The 23,852-nt window shown below is 37.6% G+C and overlaps 1 protein-coding gene across 3 annotated transcripts in view; it reads right to left on the bottom strand.

The window, feature by feature from the left end:
- Window positions 1-23,852, bottom strand: part of LOC119648691 — an 81,871-nt gene that overhangs the window by 25,169 nt on the left and 32,850 nt on the right. The gene's annotated exons all lie outside the window — the stretch shown is intronic.

Here is a 23,852-nt window from a genome sequence, read left to right as displayed (position 1 = left end):
GACAGGGAGGTGTTTAATTGGTAGTCCGATAGCGTACTGTTGCGGGAGCCCATCACTTTGTGCGTAAACGCATTCAGCTACCCTACTCCCAAAAAAACAAGAATATTAGCAGACGGAGATATGAGATATGATTTTAAAACCGACCCATTGATGTAATAACGTAGAGGGGCCCAACGACCATCACCAAGGATACTTGCTAAGACTTATATTTAAAGATCGGAAGGAGTTAATGGTTAAATATCTAACTCCAGAATATTGGAGATGTTTATTGTGAACCATATAAAAATTGATTTATTGCTTAAAAAATAGCAAATAAATAAAGTTATGAAGTTTAAATACGGGAAATATAAAATATAGATTTACAAAATATAAATAGAAAGAACTTATCCTCATTTTTCATTCGCTGCAACTCTTCAAGTTCATCGATTAGCATCCATTATAATTTACTTAACTCATGTTTATTAAAATATAACAGCTACTTTTTACGAGAAACATGAAACCTAAAGCACCTAATTAATTCTCACATTGAAAGTAGTTCCTCCCACAATGAATATTACTGTTATCGTTTTCCAATCAGTCACGCATTCAGAAAATTGACATGGCATCTATTTAAGGAACCATATTGCTATGACTCGACTTGAATTATTAACTCTTATATTCAAATACTTGCACCAATATCGTGACTCAAAGGACTCAATTTGCATATGTTTGAATATCAGATTCAAAGATCATGCTACATGTTCCTTTAAGCCTTAGAAAGTTCCCTTGTTGGAAAAAAATGTCTAGACATTTTGTATGGTCCGAAAAATATGATACTAATCGGGAAAGGGTTTAAACAAAAAACACTTAGACCAGATGCACTTCATTATTACTTTGAATTATACATAAATATGTAATCATACACTCCCCTCTTTGAGGATTGAGATAGTCAAATCAACAGCAATAATTCGTGGCTAGATGGTAATTCCAGATTTATTATTAATAAAAATAAAATTGGAGGATATCAATTCCACAATTCACTTGTAAAAATGTTAACTAAATGTAAGTGAATTGCTTAGATATAAGTCACTAGGGTACTTAAAACAAGCAAAACTCGTGGTTGTGCTTGAATTGTTAAAATTTTATTTTAAGCTTGTTTCGCGGTATCATTTCACTCCGCCTTTACCCTACAAGGAGCTAACAAGAAGATTCATTTGTATGTATGCGGCATTTTTTCCTTTCCCTCCTGTCAAGCATCAACTAACGACCCCACTACCCTCCTTTCATAAATTACCGTACATTCAACCTTAATTTTTCGATTATCATTTTAATTCGCTTTCAAATGTTTCTGACAAAATCCTCTCACCTTCAAATTTAAACGTTATACAATTATAACACATAAATTGTCAAACATCAAAGATGATCATTAACCTTTTAGTTTATTTGATCATTAACCGTGTCAGCTAAATGAAACGTCAAAGTATGTATAGTTACTAAGAAACTATATCAGATCTCGAAAAAAATAAGAATTTGACTAAAAAAAAAATGTTTTTTTAGAATCTTAATGTTTGTAATTTCACATTTTGCTTTGTTATCCATTAAAGGCAAACAAAAAAACACAGGAAACTTCTAACAGTATTGCTACCATTATGTATACAAATAGAAGTCATTTCATTTTTTATGGCTTACTCCTCAAAGTTTTTTGCAATTTTAGTGCAATTTTGTGAGTTGAATAGTAAGAATATGCTAATTACAAATAAGGGCCAATGCACGACTATTCAGCAAAGCGAATTCGTCCTTTATCACTTCAAAAGTGGGAATAGTCTTATATTAGTGAAATAGTGATTATATCGTTACCAGTTCAACGCCTCATCGGGCATTTTTTAAAAGAAACTAGAGTGAAGAAAAAGGGTAGAAACAGACCAAACACAATTTTGATTTTAAGTGATGAAAGGTGGATAAAAGAAAAAAATAATGAAAACACTGGATTACTGGGACAAAAATTGGCTCCAGAGGTGCAGAATCCTCCTGACAATATTAAAGTACATCTATAAATCAAAACACGATGAAAAGTGAAGGCAAACATAACTTTCGTGGTCGAGTACTACTAAAGTTAGGAACCATTTATTAATAAAAAAAAATTAATAAAGATCAAGTCTGCAAAAACCATATTTTCAAAGACTACATTTTGGGAGACTGCCATATTTCTTGATCAAAATTCAACATATTTGGCTCGGATATAAGGCCCTTTGTATGGCGAAGGCCCAACGAACAGTTCAATTAGGTGTTCGTGTTACAGTAAAACATGGTAGTGGTCGTGTCATGGTTTTAGTTTGCATGGCAGAATCGAGGGTTGGAAATTTCGTGTTCATCGGTAGGAACATGAACAAAAATATGTACCTCGCTATTCTAAAGGATAGTTCGAAAAAAAAACCCTGAGAAACTGGGACTGCACCTCAACTTTCGGTTTTACCAAGGCAGGGACCTTAAACATAAACCAGGGATCATGCAGACTTGGCTGATATGGAAGTGCCCCCATGTAATAAAACAACCGCCACAGTTGCCAGACTGAAACAACATCCGTAAACACGAGATTTCCAGTACCCATAGTTTAAGAAAATCTTTGCAAGAAGAATGGAAGAACATCAAGCCAGAAACAACAGAAAATATTGTTAATTCTATGAAAAGGCGGCTAAATTAACAAGGGTTATCGTACCAAGCATTAAAATAATTAAAAATTTCAATATCTTTGTTAGTTTATAAGTGAATATCAAATAAGCTGCTCAATTTAAAAAGAATGTCCTTTTGTGTCTTTTTTAAATGGTAATAGTTTTTAACGGTAATGCTTCTAAAGAAAAATTCACGTTCCTTTTAGGGACATGTTTTCCTATGTAGTTAATATGGTCCAGCAAATTTAGTTTGAAATTTCGTTTTTCGCCTGCACCAAATAACTTATTCCTCTTCTTCTTCCTCAGCCTTTGCTCCTTCAGACTACCATTTACTTGGATCAATGAACAACACTTTGGCTAACCAACGAATGATCATTTTAAAAGGAACTACTGGAAAACAATTCTGGGACCTCGCTTAGCTGAACAAATAAAATGAATTTGCAAACAACAGTTCAATCAAACGTAGTTAGATTATAACAAGTACTTGGCCGGGGAAGGGGGGGGGGGGGGGTAGACACTGGTGTTTGTTTTTAAATTTAGTTTTTATTACCTTTACAAACTTTTCCCTGACGATACTTACTTTTCCTGTCAAATATAATTTAGAAGGCCAAATTTATCCATTTTAATATATATCTAGTATTTCAGGAAGATTTTATCATGCAATGAGTAAATTTAGCCCAGAAGGAAAAAAATTCAAATTTTCGAATTACACATACTTATGGAACAAAAATGACGTTGGGTGAGGAAAAAAGGCAAAAGATGATTATTAAAATTTGACAATGATCCATTCAAAGTAACTTTTGTCACTTTTAAGAATATTAATTACAGAATTATAAAACAATATTTTAAATGTAGGATTCGTCGGTGAAATAACCCTTAAATTATAATTTGCCATATTTATATGCTCTCGTCATTGGAGAACATAAAAATTCATGCCTAGAATTGTGAAATTATTTACGGACTAAGAAGGGCAATTCAGCCTATTTAGAAGTACCAGTATGGTTATTGAATAGAATACTACTACCAGTGAACCCTCGCTGCGGGAAGATCTTCCAAATATCGATGACCTTTCGCGATGTGGTGCTGCCCGATTAAAAGACAACCACCTATATGGAGAGGATTTGGTACAATTTGTAAAGAGGCATTCAAATGTAGGCAAGTACAGAAAAACTCCTCAAAAATGATCGACAGCTATCGTAAGTGAAAAAAAAGAGACTTTGGAGGCACACCATATTTACCGAAATATAAATACTAATATATTGTTGCCATTCAACCCTTGATGAAGAATAGTCCGTCAACCACACCTACGCGCCAAAATTCGCGGTTACCTAAAATGCCCTTCAGCACCACCCGTGTTGCATGGCGTAGCCAGCAATGCAATTTTCGTCTTTCTTTAGCGTGTGACCTATCCACTGTCACCTCCGTTTTCCAATCATAGTTTGTACGAGTCCCAAACCTGTGCGCCGACCAACTTCTTCGTTTGAGATAGTGTCAAGCCAACACACTCCGATGACATAACGCAGGTAGGTATTGACAAAAGCTTGGATAACAGTGGAGTTAACTTTCCATGTGCTACCCCCATATAGCAACACCAAAAGAACATTAGCACAGAACAGCCACAAATCTTCGCGTTGACATAACTGCATTTCCAGATTTTAGACAGGGTAGCGAAAGCAGATATAGTGCTGTAAATGCATCGGACAATATCCAGTTCGGTGCGACCATCGGCAGAAACCGCGCTACCTATATATACAAATTGGTCGACCCCTTCGATGCTCCGCCCATTAATGCAGAGATTGCGATGATCCGTCACACTTAGAACCTTTCAAATCTAATTCAAAATTTTCCAAACCAAATTCAGAATTTTCTCGACTAATTTCAGGCCTTTCCAAATTACCTTCAAATTTGTCCAAATCAATTTCCAAATTTCCCATTTCAAATTCAGACTTTTCTATTCCAAAATTAGAATTTTCCCATTTCAAATTCAGACTTTTCTATTCCAAAATTAGAATTTTCCAGTTCAAGTTCAGAATTTTTTCAATATTTTTCCATAACGTTTTATACCAACTTTTTACCACTGGAAAAGGATGGAGCTGGGATTGTTTGAAAAAAAAAATTTAGCTGCCTATCAATTTTCTATAATCGTTTGGTTTCTTTTCTATGAAATATAATATGGGGATTGCGAAGATGGAACAATATTCTTCGGTAATTAATTTGAATAAACAACTTATATTTAAAACTATGCCCAGAGCAGATTTGTAGCCAGCAGTTACAGTATCCATATGGGGCCCTGACTACTGCTAATCGAATGGCAAATCTACATGATATATGTAGATCGAAAATCATCAAAATGGTAGCGTAGATAGTTTTGTTGTCTTTTGGACTGCTAATGTTTATATTTTGATAGAATAGAGTGAAACCCTTCCGACACGAGGATCAATGGCGATGAAATCGACTGTTTCGGAAGAAAAGGTATCTTAAGGACGCATTACAAAGTCTGGTCCTCTCTGAAGACCCTTCTATGCTAAATATGTGAGACTGAGTAATGAATGCAATGACTGTTATGCACATGTAATAATAAATGCCATTGACAATAACTGTAAAGAATTTTACTAATTGTGGTCCAAAAGTCTTTTCATACTTTTGAAAAAGTTGTGTGGTGTCTTCGTGAACTGCCGAAAAATGCTCTCATAACATGTACGAAAATGGTGAAAATGAAACGGGACCCTGTTAATGTATGCCGGTACTATGTAAGTTATCAGCCACAGTTGATACACGCCTAAAATGAAAATGACCCGAACTGAAGACTGCAGTATTGTGAGCTCATCAAGAATCAATTGACAGTCGATCCTACACTCTCTTCCAGTGTCCTGTGGCCCGACGAGGCTAAGTTTAAGTTATCGGGATACGTGAATCGTCATAACTCCCTGCATTGGGACTTCACAAATTCGCTTCTCACGTTGGAACAACAGCTAAACTAGCCAGGACTCACTGTCTGGGTGTAATTTCGGAAGCAAGTGTTTACCGCACCTATTTCTTTGACGGCAATGTTAACGCTCGCAACTACTTCCTCCCAAGAATACAGTAGTTTCTCAATTTTGATCACCCGTAGTTCAAGCAAGACGGTACGCCACCGCAGTATGCAGTTATGATTCGTGGCTACCTAGATGACGTATTCCAGAGGCCCAAGCTTGGGCCATTGAATGACCTCCCGTTTCCCTGACCTGACCCCCTTGTCGTGAAGGGCAAGATGTTCACTCGTAGACCACACAATTTGCAATAGTTGGAGGCGTACATTTATGACGCTTTTCAAAACATCGAAAACGCATTCGGAAAGAATCCAATTCAGCACCTCAACGACTGCATCAACTGCGACTGTGCCCAATTCGAACACTTACCAGAGACCCTAAGTAACGTTTTGTTCTCGCTTATCCTCAATATATGGATCTTTTAGTTATTTTCGGCGTTTTATTTTGGTGTGAAGGGACTTTTGGATCATGTGCAAAGACTTTTGGACCACCCTGTATGTATACTACTATATTGTACAGTGTTTTCAAATAGAGACTTTTTTTTGTATTATTATTTTTTTCGGTTTTCAGTTTTCAATGAAGCTATACTTCAGTTTCATTACCCTCACACTCAATAATGTGTAAGTGATAAACCTACAACAACAAGACAAGTACAAAGATGAATGCAAACATGCATGACGACCGAAGTTCGAACCCAGGGCAATGAGATCGAGAGGGTAACGCTCCAACCGTCGTCGTGACGGCATTCTCCTTTGTGTAGCTATGCTCCTGCAATGAGCTTTTTCTTAAATATAAGTTGAATGCAAAAAAACAGAAGCTCGGCACCTCAGGTATGAACGGTTTTGGGTATATCATATAGAATTCTACGTATTATCTCATAGGGTGCCGAAAATATTTACAAAATTGTCATGAAACTACTTTAATTTGTTAATGATAGTAGACTTTTCTCCAAACTTTTCAGTATAGTGTTCCATATTATTGCCAATATTATGTCCTGCAGAATTTAGTACTTCTAAGATGGATCAAAATAAATAAAGGTAAAATTATTTATTTAAGCAAATATCAGTATGCAAGGTATTTTGAGACCAACATAAATACTACATAAGGGCACGATCATGACTTTTTTTCAAATTTGCCGGTTGGGAAATTTCTGAGAATGAGTCCTTGATTTAAATATGCTCTTTTCAACCCTTCTCCCTTCTTATTTTCAAAAAATATCAGAGCAACATGAAAGCACACACCTTTCATTTGATAAAAAAGAGTAATCATTTACTACCAACGCAAAAAAAGCACTGTGGTGGTGCCTATGTATCACATCTAGCCCTCCAAATACTTTCCATCTTGATATCTGTTCGAATAAAGCTAATAATATTAGATTACTTTAATTTGTAAATTTATTTCAATTTTGTAGTAATATAGGATAATAATAGAATATGTAAAGTCACACCGGAGTGTTTGGTGGTAACATTGCTATTATTAAGAAAGGTATTTGACCAATAATAACTGCCCTTTCGCGTTCATTATCCATCGTTCATCATCATCCAATAGTATGTAAAAATAAATACTCAATTCATATGCACAACGAGCTATGTACAAACGGAACCATGGTTGACCTTAGTATTTAAATAAACTGACAAATACTTTGATACCTGAAACGTTGAGCTTCCAATTTCTGACTTGCTCATTGCTGTACTTTTCCAAAGATATTTAGGACAACTAACAGGAAGTTAAGTTGCTGTAGTGCGTCCGATCGTAACGTACTGCTCTATTGTATGGTGGCATGCTTTGGAGAAAAAATACAATAGGATGAATCTTAAGAGGATTCAAAGAACCGCGTGTGCAGGTGCTACTGGGGCTCTGCAGTGCTGCCCGGCAAATGCTCTCAATGTACTCCTGCATCTCTTCAGCTTAGACCTCCACATGAAATATCTTGCGGCATGCAGTGCCGTCAGACTACGTGAGTCTGGTTGCTGGGCAGCGAAATCCTACGGCCACAGCAACATTCTAGATGAAATACCTTGGGAAATCTGCGCATCCCTCCCCGGACTATGTCACATCCAAACTTTGCTGTGAACCTTCCAACCAGGGCAAAATGGAAGACCGGCGGCGTCTTGCAAGATTATGACACAGTATTCGGCGAGATTCGAGCGCCAAGCGTAACATAGCCATTCTAACCGACAGCCAAGCGGCCATCAAAGCCTTGTACTCAGTGACGACATCTCCCAGGCTGGTGGGGCAGTGCAGAGAACTGCTGAACCGTCTGGGCGGCACGCTCAACGTCACTCTACTTTGGGTTCCCGGGCATAGGAACATAGAGGGCAATCAGCGAGCTGACGAAGTGGCCAGGCAAGGTTTCGCTCTTGGCAGTCCTTCGGCGAATACAGTCGGTGTTCCGCTGGCGGCTGTCGGGAGCCGAGTATACTTGCAGATGGCGAAGGTTTACGAGCTGTGCCAAGTCAAGGAGAATTTGGCTCGCTTATAACATAACCCGATCACGAGAGCTCCTGTGCCAGATGCGTGAAAATTTATTCAATATTACGGCGGTTTGCACTGGCCTATAAGGACCATGCCGCTAGGCTCGGCATACCCTACAACTCGCATTGCCGAAGCTGCGGAGAAGAAAGGGAAACCCTCATGCACTTTCTCTGCGATTGCCCAGCCCTGGATGGAGACAGGCTGCGTACACTGGGTAAACCACTCTTTGCGGACCTCAGAGAAATTTCTAGCTGCAGAGTGGGATAGCTGCTTTCTTTCGTGAATGCTACGGGCTGGCTCTGAAGATCTGAGCCGGCTGGACTCTGCCTCCCTGCTTCCATAACAACAGTCACGGTCTTAGGAATTTTTGGCATCAAAACGGCGCACCAAAGCACTAATTGGGCTCCTCGGAGCGGCCACTAATACCAACCTACCTACTTAGGTACAATACTTGTTACTGGCAATATCATAGGAACCGCAATCACTCTCTCGAGGCTCCAGTTCACCCCTCTCTTTCCGTGTTTCCCCTCAATGTTGCTCTTATGGGCAATAGAAACATCAATAATATAACAGAACGAAACGAAAGGTGAATACAACAGAATTAATTAAAAACGATTTTCGGTTTGAATTAAACGAGTGGATAGTTCTTCTACGATGAAAAAAGTAAACCAAGAGCTACAGTATATACCATTGAATTTTATGCACTAAAAGTTGTAATTATTATTTAGAACTATAATTTAAGGCATTTAATCAGAAAAGCAGAAATAGTTTTCGAAAATCTACTCTAATCCATTAAGTTGCTGATATTGGTTATTCTTCGGTAGTATCTCAAATTATACATGAATTTCTTTTTAGAATTCCAGGATAGTTTTGGCTGCGATATAATATATATTTAGAAATTCTGCTAGTTTGCGACTCTTTGACTTCATAAGGTTGCGTCCAAATGTAATAAAAGATTCAGGAACCATGAGAAGACGAGGCAGATCCTGCCTGAGATGGAGCGATGGCGATGGTCAGGACGCCAGACAGTTTCTAGGGATATCGAATTGGTCTACCTCGCAAAACCTGGGTGTCTGGAGTTCATTATTAAGTCAAGCCTAGACTGGATTCCGGTTGTTCCGCCATTGATGATGAATCATGATTAAGAGTGAGAAAAGCAATCCCTTTAGATCTCCATGCCAGTAATCTGTATCTGTTGGGATAAGACGAGTTTCCTGTGTTTTAAGCAGTGGTTGAGCTCCAGCTTCTCGACCTGGTTCCCTGGATTCAAACTCCGGTTATCATAGCTTTTTGTGTCCTGCCTATAGAAGCTAAACACTTGCACAAAACAGCACAAACGCAGTCTTATTGAAAATTGGGACTGCATGGACGCCCTATACTTCAAACAGAAATAAATAGAAGACACAACAGTATATTTCGAGAACCTTATATATCATTACTCTCTTTTTCACTCTCAGGTGATCAAAAATAAACCTGCCCGATTAGAAATCTTCTCCATGATGGATCATCGCTGATATACTACAAAACCTTTCTATCCTATCTTCAGAAGTAAGCACCTTCATATACAATTCTTCAAATGCTCTAAAATGACCTGTCATTATAACACATTTAATATTCGACTAGTGATTTCCACAGTGAAATATGACATTACTCGAATAAGCACTTACAAGCCTCATCAGTTCATTGCCTCGACTTTTCTATTTTTATAGCTCTGTCGTCAACATTAGGCGATTTGTTTTCTAAAAGTTTCACAAAGAAAAGTAAGTTCTACTAAGAAGTATACCTGACCCAGCAACATACTCGTGTGTGTGTATATGTGCACATAGAGTTTCTTTCAAAGATACTTTTCCAAGTAAAGTAAATTGTCCTTTCAGGCAATACCTATCATTATAAGTAGAATGATTGCTAACATGTTTTGACGACTTTGTCCGGTATTGACGCATGTTAATATGTATATTTCTCAATAATTACATACTATGCGGACCTCTAGTATCTTTTCATACCGCGAACAATTACATTACTAGCATTTGCTTATCAATTCAACTCCATTTCATTAGAATTTCAATTCAATTTGCTATTGATTCAAATCTTTTACTTTTACCACAATAGCGGGTTTGAAAAAAACAAGAGGACAAATATAAATTAAATTATCTAATGCATTACATGAATGATTAATTGGGAAAAAAGGTTAACAATTTTTATAAATTAGGAAAACATTCATTTGTGTTATTCTCTCAACGATTAATAGGAGAATTTTTCGTGTCTTAACAACGAGGTGAAAATCCCTTAAAAGAAATAACAATTACTTCTACTTTCATTTCACTTTTTTATGATAATAAAAGGTCAAAGGGTAGTATAGGGCGAAACGTGGGTTGGTACCCACAATGGAACATAAAACCTGTGAAACGTCTGCTGAACAACCACCAACAGCTCGATTACCAAACCCTATATTCACTTCCACGTGCTGATCGTTGGGAGTTCATTCTAAATGAGAAACTGAGACGGAGTAGATCGAAGGCGAGTCTCCCGCGCTTAAAAACTGGAAAATTTTACCAATTGGTCCTCCAGATTTGAAGTTGGATAGGGCTGCAAACCCTACATGCAAAACCGAAATTACGGAACCATGAAAGGAACGTCGGACTGGGCGGATTCTACAACGACTGATACGGCCACGAAAATGAATGAACAATTGGCACATTTTGTCATGAAACTTCTGCTCCCGGCACAGAAAAGGAGCTACCAAGCAGCTAATCAATACGATATACCAATATAAAACTGATATCGTAGCGTTACAAAAGACCGGTTTCCTGAAAAAAGGCCACTACACCATATATTATAGTGGCCATCCAGTAAATCATGTGCTCCGAGTTAGTTTCCTAGACGGCCAACAAATGAAAGTATGAGCGAGAGTCCGAGAAAGATACCTTCTATGAGACAGAAGAACGAATCCTTGAAGCCTGCCCCAGGTGTGATATGCAAATCATACTTGGAGATTGTACCAGCCAAGTAGATATCCAGTCCTTTTTCAGGCGATACCTTGGCTCGCATAGCCACAATGATAAGGAACTACGGATTAATCAGTTAGCAGTGTCGCACGATATAGTTATTGGAAGTACCTGGTTTGCGTGAAAAGCAGAACACAAACATACATGGGCCTCTTCAGGCAGGACCACTCTCAACCAAATTAAAGACATCTTGATTCAACGACCCCACCTCGTCGGCGTCAATGAAAGTGAGAACATATAGGCGGACCAATATAGACTCGGATCACTATCTCATTGGCATAGTGCTTCGGGCTCGAACTACAACATCGGGTGAGAGTGAATACGCAAGCCATAATAGAGATCCTGGAGATGAATCGAGAAATGTTCCTCACAACCACCTGAAGAACGTTATCATTGCTTCAGGCTCGAACTACAGCATCGCTTAGAATCCCCTCTCGCCATCAGGTGAAGGTGATCACGCAAGCCATCCAGTTAATAGAGATCCTGGAGATGAAGCATCGAAAAATGTTTTTCACAATCACCTGAAGAACGTTAACACTGATACGGCCACAAGCATACTTGGCAGTCACAAAAAAAGGCGGAACGACTGGTTCGACAAAGAATGTAAGCTAACAAAGAAAAGGAAGAACACTACATACCGGGCAATGCTGCACTCTCAAAGAAAGCGGGCACGCACAGAGACCTATCAGCACCTCCGTTGAATAGAGAAGCGAATTTACAAACAGAAAAAACAAGCATCAGAGAATCAACAATTCCGTGAACTCCAGTAGTACAAGGAACAGCAATACCAGACGCGGAAGTTTTACCAACAACAGTCTGTCAGACTTCCTACCGCATAAGAGTGATGGATTGAGTACTTTGATGAACTGCTCAACAGCTAAAATATCGGTGAGTTGGAGGTCCTGCCAACTGAAGACGACGGAAAAATGCCACCACCAAGCATAGAAAAAATAATACGTGCAATTCTTCGGCTTAAAAACCATAAGTTACCAAAAGCCTATGGAATTACACCCGGATTGGTTAAATATAGGAGACCAACTTATACTCAAGTTGTAGGACACCGAATCAATGCCTGACAACTGAGAACGAGGCACTATCTGTTCCATACATAAACAAGTCGGGAAACCGGAAGCTGGACGCTTCAGGTACGAAAGGTTTTGTGTATTTCTTAGTACGTAGCACGTAATATATGCATATATTATGTAAGAATATCCACTTTCGGATGATTTTGACATTCATAGTCTTGGATTTTGCAAAGAACCGGCAACTTTAAAGTGTTATAACTTTATTAATAACAGTGCGATTTCCACCAAACTTGGTAAGATCATGCTCTATGTTATACCCTATATTGTTGCGTTGTGCTAGGATGAACTTAAGGGAGGTTTTGCAGCTAATTATTAAAATTATAGTAATATATTATTATTAACTTTATTTGTACAGATATCAGTATGGAAGGTATTTCGGAGCAGAGGAACCACGTATGGGGACCCCTCCTTAAATTCGTTGTGAAAGGATGAAACTCATTGTTTGCGTGAGCGTTCACAGTTTTCAGCTTTCTACAAATCGCTGTGACCGTCTCCGAGAAAAATGCGTGCAGACAGACAAACAGGCAGACAGACAGACAGTAAACGGATTTTAATAAGGTTTTGTGTTTACACAAAACCTTGAAAAATGGATATGATGTTATAGAGGTACCACCTACTGAGTACCATCTAAAAGATATTCTCCACTATTTGCTAAACCAGATACCCTCATACGCTTAGAACATCATCGCTCCATAACGAAGAGGTTTCACTACAGATCAGATTTTCTCTGAACAGAATGCGATGGGAAAACCTCGAAAACTTGGATTTTTAGCAGAAAAAATTGCGAACTCTTAGCTGCGTTCGAGAGAAAAATCCTCCGAAAAATGTTTGGCTTCCCACAATAGGCTGTGGTGGGCGGGTCGCTTAATCGCGTAATCCGGGCAATATATATATATATATATATATTTTCTTTATTAAGTTCATCTATTATAACAAACTCGTACTTTCTAGTTTAGATTCAAGCCTATTTTTTCTACCGGGCAAATTTTACTCGACGTAACACAAGAAGATGTGCCTCGCACATACAAAACTGGTATGGAAACACCAATACATTAACAGGTGCACAGAACGAACTGCGATCTTGCCTCACCCTCAACTGGATGATTCATTTTTTATCCTGCTTTTTTGATTAATTTCACCTCCTGTGTGTAACCTTCTTGACTAAAACTGAAATTTTATTTAGGAAAAACCCTGTCGAAATTTATCGGACTTTATGTCAAATTTGTGATCAAGAGACTTTCAACCATAATGTAGGTAGGGTTAAACGCTTCGATGAAGGCGTGAAAGGATATAATATAATTGACGGCCAGGAAGGCCGAGAACATCAATTGACAAACGTAGCGTGAAGCTACTATCGGATCAACGAAGACAGTCTGCAATATGTAAGAAAATATACTTACCATTGTTTGACTAAAGAGGAGGAAAAAAAGTGTCACGACACACTATTATAAAACGTGGGCTTGACTGTCAATCAGAAATGAGTCCCGAACCAAAAAAAAATTCGACGGGCACATTTAAAAGTAAGTAATTTTAGCAGGAATTATTACGGCAGGAATGTATTATCGCACCTTCTTACAGAAATTGAGCATAAAGGTGGCTTAGACAATTTTCAAAATCCTCCAGTATTTCCTCAATATATATAGAAGTAATAATAGTATATAGATTAATACAAAGGTTATGGTTTCTCTACAAATTCAAAGTTATGACAGTTATGATGCGTGCCGAAAGTCGCCTCACGTTTAATATGTTTCCAGCACAGCTACTTCTTAACTGTTTAGCTTTACGTAAAGGATGAATAATACAGACACCTCATTCACGTACGAACGACTTTAGGTCGTGACTTTTGGTAGTTTTTCTTAAGGCTTCAATCCTTTTGCTAAACGCTCTTGTCATAATACAATCTGAAAAAAGTTCAGCGACGCAAATACATTCTCTCAATATTGCAGAAGCTAGCCTTATACTAAAGCAACGAAATAACCCCATACCTCAAAGAATCATCAGATCATTCCAATTATAAAGATATTTAAGGAACATCTAAATCTCTGACTTAACATGTCCAACCTATCAACTTAGTGAAGCAGTCGTATGAAAAAATGAATGCTCTGTAAGCAATTTTTGAAGCATATTGTATAAGAAGGTTTTAAATTTCCTGTCTCAGTTTAATCATCATCTTCAAGAGGTTCAACCTCCGGTATCCGTTCTGGGCCTGCCTTAACAAGTGATTCCATGCACCCCGACTTTTCCCCAAGGTCTACCAATTCGACATCCCTAGAAGCTGCCTGGTGTCCTGGCCTAGGCAGTCGCTCCATCTGAGGCAAAATTTACTACAACTTTCCTCATCCACACAGAGTAAGTTACCCACCGATCGCAGCCTATTCAGCCGAAGCCGAAGCCAAGTCTACGAGGAATACATGAGGACTAGCAAGATCATTGTCTTGGACAGTAAGACCTTTGACCCTATGATGAGGCGTTTAGAGCGGAACAGTTTTTGTAAGCTGAAAAAGGCTGTGTTGGCTTCGCGGATTTCATCATCGTACCTGTTATGGATTTTCGAAATTATTAACGGTCTCAAAGTTGTAGCCTCCTATTTTTGTTGCTCTCATTTGACGAGTGCCATATGATGTTGTTGCTTCTTTGGCTTTTGATTAAACGTTGCCACCATACCTTTCGTCTTACTTTCATTAATGTGTAGCCGAAGGTCTTGCACAGCCTGCTCAATCTGGATGAATGCAGTTTTCACGGTTCTGGTTATTCTTCCCATCATATCGACATGGTCAGTAGTGCAAAACTTACCTCAATATTCACTTTGCCTGTAGCAATGCCAAGAAATGGTTCCACATTATGATAAAACTAAAAGATGTATGCCCTATAGGCAATTTCTTTTAGTTTCTGCTGTAATACAACCATTTATATCGGCAAAAATTGTAACCTTAATTAAAATTGTTAAATATCAGTATAAAGAAACGTTAAACCAACTTAGGTGTAAACCAGGTGTTCATAAAGTGTTGATATTCTTTCCTGATACAAAAAATACTATATTTGTTTAGTAAGTAAAACTAATTAAATAAATTAATCACAATGGAAAAGTAAATAAAAGTATTATAAATTTTATTTGGGAAGAATTCCTGAATCAGTCAATTGATGGCGGGCCGCACTAGCTGGAAAATAAACTTTCTCTCACGAACCCTGTTCTGGACTAGCACCCAATTTGCAAGGATAGAGAACGTGTTATAATTTATTGTAGAATTTCGTTGCTTTTGCTAGAAAAGAGACTATGGACAACATTAACTAGGCAAAAGAAACGATTCGGTTAGTAGATTAAATGCTCGAAAATCGAAATATGAAAATTGACGGCAGTAGAAGATCTTGGCATACTCGGGAAGTCAATCAAGTTGCTGAGCAAAAGGCCAAAAAAAACAATCTGTTTGGTGGATTTTCTTTAACAAACTGGATTCAAGTCGAATGGGAATTAAATATTATATATACTCAACGATAAAGTTATATCGGAAAATCAGTACGTTCGAAGGAACTCATAGAAGGACTGACGTCACCAAACGCCTTTTCCCGCATACAACATGACTTGTGATGAAAAGTGGACTTATTTTGCTGGTGAAAAATGTCATGGAGAGTGGAGAAAAAAAGGCTTTGTGGTATTCGTATACATAATTTGGAGAGCGTGACTCTTTGTTTTATACTTAACTAAATGTTGAATTGGCTCTTTTCAAGATCTGTTTAGACAACGAGACTGGGAAGAAGAGTCTCGTTGTCACGAGGCTTTCGAATTGTCATTTAGCGTATCAAGCCACCATTGTTTCGAACGGCCTTTTGTTCGTCTCCCATCGAAGAATTGTGAATTCTCGTTAGGGCGAACTACATGACCATACCATTAGACACTCCTCACAATTTTTTCATGATCGGTGCAACCCCATATCGATCGGGGATATCCTCATTTCAGATGTGATCAAGGCGTGTTACGCCACTCGTCCAACGTCTCCATTACCGCGAGACGCAGTTCATTGTCTATATGGCCAATACTCAGAACCATAGAGAACGACAAATCGGACAACAGTGCGATAAATTTTAGAGTTGAGATACTCGTTGATACATCGATTACAAAGAACACTAGTTGTGAAAGACCACTTCATCCAGGTTGCGCTAATACATCTTTATATATTCTCGGGTAACTGAGTCTGGCACACTTTATTGTTACTTTAAACTAACGAAGCTCAATTGAGGCATGATATGATTGAAAGATGGCCAACCGTTTGTCAGTTATTATCAATGTAATAAATTGATTTTTAAAAATAAAAACATTAAACTTAAACCTATTTCATTACCCAACGAAGTACCCATTATTTCTAACAAATTTTGATTTCTTGAATACCGACACCCGATTGGAACAAAGTGCAATTCAAGCTGAGACGATATGGAGTATCAAACGCAACTAGCAAGAACGGGACCACGGTGTTCGCTTTCTGAAGGCTACAGTTCAAGAAAGCCTCTTACACTTATATTCATTACTAAAAAACAAAACCGGTTGTCAAAGCTTAAAAATCCCAGTGAATGGAAGCTATTCATAAAAAACCTAGAGGCATTAATACGATATTAGGTTTTAGTTTTATAGACCCTATTTCTTCGAAAATTCAGAGAGCAATAAATTTATGGGACGAATGTTGTTAACATTCAAGGCACGCAATGATTCTCGAAATAAAGGTTAAGTTGTGTTAAGCAGATTACAAAGAAACGACAACGGTGGCGAGCTGTCCTCAACATAAAGGTTTATGGCAATCCTATACATATATAAGCTAAAATAATTTGCGGCGGAACCGTTACTAATAGAGTCAACCGCAGTAAACTATAAACTATTATCTTTCTAAAAACAAGATACTCTAACTTTCAAATGTCCTTCCATGTATTTGACAATATGAAATGTTCTGACGATTGCGGTGAAAGCAATGTAATTCTTCAGAAACAAAAGGTGTATATTATCGGGGTTCTGCTATCGGTGAATAAGATTTTCCATTGCGCACACTTACTGAAAAACAATCTTCGAAAGACGCTCCTTTTCACGCCAAATCTACTGCCGTTACTGGCTTCAAAACCGAAAAGGCGTGCCTGTCCATCTTTACGAAAAACAAAGCACTAAAAAAATTAATTTCGGCTAATATCTGTTCAAGCAATTTATCATAAATATGGATATAAGCCTGTAATATTCAGAGTATACTTGGTCGTTGGCCGGCCTGTGAATCTGAATATTGAGTTCCTTCAAGCAATTCCACCCCGCTTATGAAGGCAAATTTGATGAACTTAATCTTTTCTTTTTTTGCCCTTGTCAGAAGTGATTACACAATTTTCATTCAAATAGGGTGAATCACTATCCTTTTCCAAGTGAGGTGCCAGTGAATAGTAGACTCCTAGCTAAACAGAGCTTTCCTTCTTTCTGTTGCAAATGAGGGTCAATTGAAAAATTCAGCCAGAAATGAATCCGATAAAAACAAAAAAACTTTAATTGGAATTGGAATTAGGAATAAGAAACATGAGGAAGATACGGATGAATCATCATTAATTTATTAATTCGTGGATAGCAAAAAGGCCAAAGGGCATCGCAGTGATAGAGCAACATAAGATCGTATAGCGTGATTTATCATAAACTTGCAGGATATGATCCGCATTAGATACGTAAAAACTACAAAGGACAGCACTGCTACCTAGATTTTCCACAAATGCTCGATAAAATTCCTTAACAGTAACCATCAACAATCAAAAGTTCCCAAAAATCGAAAATCGAAAACATAATCGCCTTTAGAACCATATCAAAAACTCATATATGCTTCGACAAGTACTAATCGATACCCCACATGGCTATGTTCGATGCTGCCTGTATGGAGACCCCCTCCCCTTTAAACTCAAAGTAAAGCGACGTTACTCACTGCATTCAAGGGGATTCATAGTTCCCTCCTTTCCACCAAATTTCGCATCAATAGGAGTGACAGTTTCTGAGGAGATGGGTGTGACAAACAGACAAACTGACAGATGGGTGAACAGACAGACAGACCGATTGTAATAAGGTTTTGTTTTCAAAAAAAGGAAAAGGGTCATAAGTTCTCTTACAATTACCCCGGGGAAGCCTAAATCAACAGTTTTCGGAATTCGGGCACCCCCGTATGAAGCTTAGTACTGATAATAATATCCACTCCGAAGTCAAACTTCAAAAGAGAACAAAACCCAGAGTCACATTAATTACGCTAATCTTCGCCACGCAATTCATCAACGAATCCACAAAATACATACTTATAGAACACCCATTCGTCTCACATTTACTTACGAATCTCAGATTACAGCCGAGCTCCTTGATAAAGACAGCAGAAATGCAAACCATTGGAAGGATCTACAACAAACTTGTCGAAATCACATCACAAACGAGGAAATAAGAGAATTACCAGGAAATGAATAAATTCTCATGAACCGAAGATCCATCCATTACCAAAACAGACTCACCCGAAATTTAAAAACAATGGGCAAACGAAACCCAGAAAGATCATCGAAATATTATATATACATACGTATCTGGTTGCTATTCACCCCTCGGTGGAGTTGACTTTTCAAAATGGTTTTTCTTTGAAAATGACACTTAGACTTGCAACCCAAGTCCATTGCATTAGGAATTGACATTCGAAAATGACTGCGATCATAACAAATTTGAATGAAAAGCAATACTATCCTTCTGCATCAGCCCTCCCTTTCCGTAAACTAAGTAAGTCAACTAAGAAGAGATCAGTCTCATACGAAATTCAACAGCAATTACAGCTTTCCTTTTATTTTACAATTAAATATGAATCAATAAAATAACAAAAACAGTGAAGTAGAAAAGAAAAAAAAATCGTTATCAATAATAACGATCGAACGAAGCATAGTAGCGCTGTGTTTATTCAAAGTTGAACTCAACCCAGGCTGGAAAATTAGAAAAGTGGCGTCCACCCGATATAAATCTTTACGAGTTCTTTGACAAAAGAATCAGATTGGGAGAACCACTTAAACACCTGAACCGTCAGGAAATCAGCCGCACCAGATCATAGCGTACAATCTACAGCGTGTTCGCCATCTACGGTAAATTCCACAAAAAAAGGTTTTGTGGAAAAAAAAAACAAAAATGAGGCTACACTCCGAAAATGCAGTAATTGTGGCTTAAACCATACTGCCAACTATAGAGAATACTATTTATACTATATCTATTACTACCATTCAAGAACAAAGAAGAAACCAAAATATAATGAAACATTCTTTTAAATAAATAAAATAACAATTTCTCACTAAAATGTGAATGGTCTAAGGTGAAGTTATGCACTTCTTGAAAACGCAATACATTGATCTATTTTTAATATCTGAAACTCCCTTTGCGGAAAAAATAATAGGACCGGTGTTCCCAACTACATTTTTATAACGCTAAACACCTTGGAAAGAAAGTCAGATTCGGCTCCGCGATTTTTGTTAGACTTGAACAAAAACACTATCCGTTAAAAGAGACCAATAAGAAATTCATTCAACGAACCTCATTAGTCGATAAACTTGCTACATCGTTGGCAAGACATAAGATAACTAGGGAAGAGTTCACTAAACTTAGGGAGCAGATTCATTATCATCTGAGGTTTTCAGTCCGATTTTGAGCCAAGGTCCACCAATTGGATATCCCTACAAGCTGTCTGGCGTCCTGGCCTACGCCATCATTCCCTCTCAGTCAGGATCTGCCTCGTCTTCTTTTTCTACCATAGATATTGCCATCATAGACTTTTCAGGCTGGATCACCCTCATCCATACGGATGAAGTGACCCGACCACTGCAACCTATTGAGCCGGATTTTATCCACAACCTCGCGGTCATGGTATCGCTCATAGATTTCGTCGTTATGTAGACTATAGGAATCGTCCATCCTCATGTAGGGAGCCAAAAATTCTCCGGAGGATTCTTCTCTCGAACGCGACCATTGACCCGATTGACCAGTGTGATTTGATATTATTGGTTGGTTGGTTTTTGGTGCTGACGTTGCCACCATATACCTCACGATTAGTCTCTCCCTCAAATAAAGAATTGTACGAGGTAGTTTTAGGTAGCAACATTCACCACATATCAATAGGTCATCACTGGCCGACTGACATCAATAAAACGACAGACCTAATCGGAATGGAAATAGCACGTCAAGGTACATTCACATACACAGTTTACGGTATGGAATAAGCCACAGTCTAATAGACCACAAACAACAAATCCAAAAATTGACGAACAAACAGAAAAGAAATGGACAACAATATTTCGTAGGACATTCGATCAAAAAGCATTCTGACATTAATGAAGTGCTTCAGCATTTTAACGAAGTTTTACTAAAAGTGGCTTTTACAACAACACCACAATCTTAGAGAATCGTCTTCATAGAAGCCTATTCACCCAAAATTCTTGAATAAAAACGATAAGTAAGCTTTTCCCTTGGAACAATATGCAACGATCTTTCAGGGTGAAATATTATATATGCGATCCTAAGAGCGACAACCTGGTTGATACACGACCGGTTGAAAAGCATACGCATCCTAATCTGCAGCGATAGTCAAGCTGCAATGTGTGCGTTGAGAAGTCCTTTGATCACGTCAAAAATAGTTTAGGAATGTAGAAACTGGTTGTACTATTTCTAGATTCAATACGGTGGAGCTACTCTGGATGCCCGGATGGTGTAGAGGGAAATCAAATGTCGGATCTTTTAGCAATAGAAAATTCAATTTCTAGCATGCCCGGCCTGGAGCCAGCAATTGGGGTGTCAGTACCATTTGCAAAAGCTACTATCAAAAACTAGGAACAAAATTCCCATAATGGTAGGTGCCAAAGCTTTAACGCTGCTAACCACACCAAACTTTTCCCGTAAAAACCAAATGAAACATTCTGTTCTCTTCAAAGCAGCCTATTCATCGACAATTTTAAAGCCATTTTGTGTCATTATCGACTAGTACGAAGAGAATCTCAGTTTCATACGTCTTCTTAAGTGTGAAGTAAAACTACAAATGTCGACGCTTACAGGGGATCAGGAGTATGATATTCAACGATTTTTTGGGGTGTTTACTTCTGAGTCCAGTTTGTTGTGGAAAGCAAGTCAAAAATTAATCGACCAATAATCATCATTAAGAACTGCCACTGCCAATTCTAGCATAAACAGCCACGTACTACCAAATCAGGAAATGAGGGCAATATAATAGAGCAACTTCACCGGATTGTATCAGAAATAAGCAGCTCTTTTGAAGTATGAAGATATTACACAGCAGTATATATATATAGCTTACCCTACTCTTAGGGGCAAGCATTCGACAACGTTTGACATGTGGGTCTTATTAATAAAGATCAAACAACTAGACACTCATTGTCCCCATAAACTATTAAAATCGTATTTAACGAAACTTAAATTCCAGGTGAAATACAGGAATGTATTCACTGAACAACATAAGACCAGAGCAGAAGTTCCTCGGGGAAGTGCGCACGGGGTCATACTGTATCTGTTTTACAAGGATATTTTCCTGTTAGCAGGCTAACAATCACAGCTTCCTTTGCTAAGAGAAGTAGAATAGTGGATCTAGTTGCAGATGATGAAGTGTGTACAAATAACATTCTCTTGCGAAAAGAAAGAAAGAAAGTTTTGCTCAAGTGCAAGCAATAAACCTCGATAATTGGCTCATCTGGAAATGACACCTAGAGGCAAAAAAAGCAGTAAATCAAACTTAAGTTCAAAACTCCTCAAAAAATTATGACTCCTTCTGAACTCTGGTAGTTAGACCAATAATGTGAGAAATTGAGTCTTATTAAAGACAGCCGTACTAAAAAGTCATACCAACGTAATGACTAAGAGAATTTTATCTCACAGGAAATTCGAGAAAATGACCTAGGAAAAGGGACTGCATAAACAATAAATTCAAAATTTTAAGGTTCTTTTTACGTAACTAAATTAATAATTTTCCTTAGCTTCTTATAATAAATTTCTCTTTTCAACAGATTAAAAAAAAAAGATAAAAAAGAAAAAAATATTGATGCTAACACAGAAAATCCTTTGGGACTATATATATATATTTTTCATTAGTGTTATGAATTAAAATTTAGCGCCCCGAAGCTATAAGACTTGCCACATATTTAGTTTTCAAACATTCTAAATCTCCTATTCATTGCTTTGTGGACATCACACAATCTCACAGCGGGACAGCACGAAGACGAACAGAAAAAGTAACCAGGATTCGAACCCGGTGCAACGAGATCGAGAGGCTAACGCTCAACTACCTTAAGTATATCAAGCGCCTTCGAAAATTATTACCCTACCATTTTACTGGCTAAGCATAACGTCTTCCTTATAAAATTAGAGAGAAGTCTTATTGTTTGTGATTCCGACAAGATAAAAGGAGAATGTAGTCTCACATCGAATACGATACACTAAAGAACACTTAAGTAAGCAAAGAGTTTTAGAAAATGATCAGGCTGGTCAATCGAAAAGCAAATTTATAACCTTGTCCTAATTAATCATAAGCAATGTTTGCAGAACAGCAGAGTAAAAATTATTGTTTTTTAGTTGCTGTAGCGTAACTATGACATAGAAGAGCATAGATAACAGGACGGATAATCAAGAGAACTGCAGTCAATATCGCACTTGGCTATCTAGAACAAACACAAAATTTTCCAAAGAAATTTATAAAACATACCAAAATATACTACAGAGGTGCTAATATATAAATGGATATAGTAGTAAAGATGCTAACATCTTTATTTTTTTCCTAAAATATAATATTTCAAGTTGAGTTTTCCTAAAAAGCAAAACCGCACTTATTAGAAACTTTAACATGTACTAAGGATTCATTTTAAGGTTTTTTTATCTAAGTCACACCTTTCAAAGAAAAAAAACTGTATATTTATGCTTCCATTCACTTTTTGCTGAGCATAGTATTACAGTCTATCTTTCCTTAATGTTCTATGTACATCTACAGTAAAGGGACATTTGGCCATCCCACGATAACATTTGTCTTTCAAATAAAATTGAACCATCGACAAGAATTGACGCCTCCCACAGACATATATCTAGTTTGTTTAAATAACACCTCTCCGAATCTACAACCGTTCACTTTTTATTCCCAAACTAAGCCAACATTTTCATATAGAAGTGTGGCCCGGTTACTCGCTGAAATGCAGTAATTCCAAAGTTATTGAAAATCTTGGTTACTAAGGCTAGCAAGTGGATGGTTCAAAAACAGCAGTGAGGCAATCAACAAAGTTGAAAAATAACGTAGGAAAGCTAATGACGAAAACCTATTATTGACAATGAGTTTGAAAAGGAATAAAAATATATAGACAATTTTAAGCAAAGACCTAGTAGTGAATCTTTTAACACTATTCATAAAAAAGACCTTAGTATTAATAAAAAAAAACACAAAAATTAGGGAAAAATCTCCATCAAAATGAATTGAATTCATAAAAATAGAAATACCCTAACAAGAATGAATAATGGGCGAAAATTGCCTTAGTTAGAGTATGTTAAGCTCTAAATCCAGACAAATTCATAATGTTTCTCTTTCGTATCATAATCTGCAGTATTATAAA

The sequence above is a fragment of the Hermetia illucens genome, chromosome 2 (genome assembly GCF_905115235.1).
Source record: "Hermetia illucens chromosome 2, iHerIll2.2.curated.20191125, whole genome shotgun sequence".
In the NCBI taxonomy this organism is placed as follows: Eukaryota; Metazoa; Arthropoda; class Insecta; order Diptera; family Stratiomyidae; genus Hermetia; species Hermetia illucens.
The sequence above is the reverse complement of the archived record's forward strand: the minus strand, read 5'-3'. Positions and strand labels throughout refer to the sequence as shown.